The following is a 2,712-nucleotide window of genomic DNA, read 5'->3' as shown; positions in this document are numbered from 1 at the left end:
CCCAGCACCCACATGGTGGCTAACAACCTTCGATATCTCCAGTTCCAGGGGATCCAATGGCCTCTTCTGACCTTTGCTGACTTTGCACAACACAGTGCACCAAACTACATTCAGGCAATACACTCATTCACAGAAAAAAAAATATACATATATATTTTTTTTTCTTTTCTTTTAAAGCCACTCTCCTCAGCGTCCACAGCCCTGCCTGTTCTTTTTCTGTGCCAGGAACCAACAGCCAGGAAGTCATCATGTCTATTCTCAAGATCCATGCCAGAGAGATCTTTGACTCTCATGGAACTCATACTGTTGAGGTTGATCTCTACATGAAAAAGGTCTCTTCTGAGCTGCTGTGCCCATTGGTACCTCAAATGGTATCTACAAGGTCCCAGAACTCCAGGACAATGATAAGACACACTACATGGGGAATGGTGTCTTAAAGACTGTTGAACACCTGAATATTGCACCTGCTCTGGTTAGCAAGAAACTGAATGGGGTAGAACGAAGACTGACAACTGATGACTGAAATGGGCGGGACTGAAAATAAATCTAAGTTTGATGTGAATGCTGGTCTGGGAGTATCCCTGGCTGTCTGCAAAGCTGGTGCTGTAGAGAAGGGCATGCCCCTGTACCAACAGGTTCCAACCTGGCTGGCAACCCCAAAGTCATCCTGCCAGTCCCAGCTTTCAACATGGGGTAGAACGAAGACTGACAACTGATGACTGAAATGGGCGGGACTGAAAATAAATCTAAGTTTGATGTGAATGCTGGTCTGGGAGTATCCCTGGCTGTCTGCAAAGCTGGTGCTGTAGAGAAGGGCATGCCCCTGTGCCAACAGGTTCCAACCTGGCTGGTAACCCCAAAGTCATCCTGCCAGTCCCAGCTTTCAACACGATTGAGGGTGGTTCCCAAGCTGGTGACAAGCTGGCCAAACAGGAGTTCGTGATCCTCCCAGTGCATGCGCCCAACTTCGGGAAGCCATGCGTATTGGAGCAGAGGTTTACTACAACCTGAAGAATGTCATCAAGGAGAAATATGCGAAAGATGCCACCACTGTGGATGACGAAGGTGGGTTTGCTCATCCTGGAGAACAGAGAAGCCCTGGAGCTGCCGAAACGCAATTGGGAAGGCTGGCTACACTACATAGGTTGTCCTCAGCATGGATGTAACTGCCTCTCAGTTCTTCAGATCTGGCAAATACGACCTGGCCTTCAAGACTCCTGATGACCCCAACAGGTACCATCTAGCTCCTTGACCTGTGTAAGTCCTTCATCTGAGACTATCCAGTCATGTCCATCGAAGACTCCTTTGACCAGGATGACTGGGAAGCTTGGTAGAAGTTCACAGTTAGTACAGGCATCCAGGTCATTGGGGATGACCTCACAATGACCAACCCAGAACGGATTGCCAGGGCTGTGGGCAAGAAGTCCTGCAAATGCCTCCTGTTCAAAGTGAACCATATCGGCTCCGTTACCGAGTCTCTCCAGGCGTGCAAGCTGGCCTCGGTTTAATGGTTGGAGCGTCCTGGTCTCCCATTGCTCTGGGAAGGCTGAGGATACCTTCGTTGCTGACCTGGTGGTGGGATTCTGAACTAGACAAATTAAGATGGTGTGCCTTGCAGATCATAGCATCTGACCGGGTACAATCAGATCCACAGAATGAAGGAGGGATTGGCAGCAAGGCCAAGTTTGCAGACAGGTCCTTCAGAAATCCCCTGGCCAAGTAAACAATGGTGCAGGCATCCCTGGAGCCCTCAGTCACACTGACTGCTTAGACATTGTCCCTGATATCGAGGCTCCTCAAGGCCGACCCAGGGTTTGCCAAGTCTCTGTAGTTAGCTCCTTCTCTTGTCACTACTTCCCTAGAGGTCCGAAGCCACACCTGTGTACCTGGAGCCCTGTTGGAAACCCCAGCTCGGTAATCATGAGATGGGTCCAAATCATTGTTTGTCCCTTCACTTTCCACCTAGTGTCAGGAGCCCTCATACTCCAGTATAACCTCCAAGGTGCCCACAGGCAAGATTCCCAGTGGTTCTTTGTGCACATTAAAAGCATCATTGACTCTCTACTAATATCATCATTCAACTAACTGAAATGCTAAGAAATACCATAAGTTATCTGAACTGTTAAAAGAGTCTTAACTTTATAATATTGTCAAACCACTGAAATTTGGATATTCTGAATCTTTCCTGAAGAGGCTAAAGCCCAGGATTTTAAGACAATATTATGTTATTAGAGGTAGAGCATCTCGCATTGTACCCTACTTCCTTTTCATTTTCTCTGACTAGGAAAATGTGTCCCCCTGATCCTAATAACAGTATGTTTGCCTTTTTTACATATAAATATTTATATTATTTACCAGTATTTGTTTAGAATAAATTTATTATAAAACCTTTTAAAGCCATTAAGAAATCTAAAGTTCTGGGTAAGTAGCAAATAAGCATCCCTTCTGCTTTGCTCTCAGTTCATTGATCATTTGTAGAACTTTCTAGATCCTCAGTCTCCAGAATGCATTTGCCTGCTCAGTATTTAAAAGAAAGACATTTTCAAGGAGTATAACTGCACATAGCCTGCCACACTTCTATATCTACAGCCATAAAGCTAGTGTGTTCCTGCAAAGTGAAAGAAATAATGCTATTATTCATCTAAATTAAATGTTAAAATAGTTTGTTTTAAATGTTTTCAAAATAAATAAAAGGTATTCTATGTTTTTCTG

General features: G+C 45.0%; 1 pseudogene; it reads left to right on the top strand.

Annotated features, from left to right (window-relative positions):
* Positions 1 to 248: 248 nt before the first annotated feature.
* Positions 249 to 1,723, top strand: LOC103744577 (annotated as a pseudogene).
* The last annotated feature ends 989 nt before the right edge of the window (positions 1,724 to 2,712 follow it).

Source organism: Nannospalax galili, unplaced genomic scaffold (assembly GCF_000622305.1).
Source record: "Nannospalax galili isolate Female #2095 unplaced genomic scaffold, S.galili_v1.0 scaffold660, whole genome shotgun sequence".
Classification (NCBI taxonomy): Eukaryota; Metazoa; Chordata; class Mammalia; order Rodentia; family Spalacidae; genus Nannospalax; species Nannospalax galili.
Note: the sequence above shows the minus strand (reverse complement) of the source record. Positions and strands in the feature narration are given on the sequence as shown.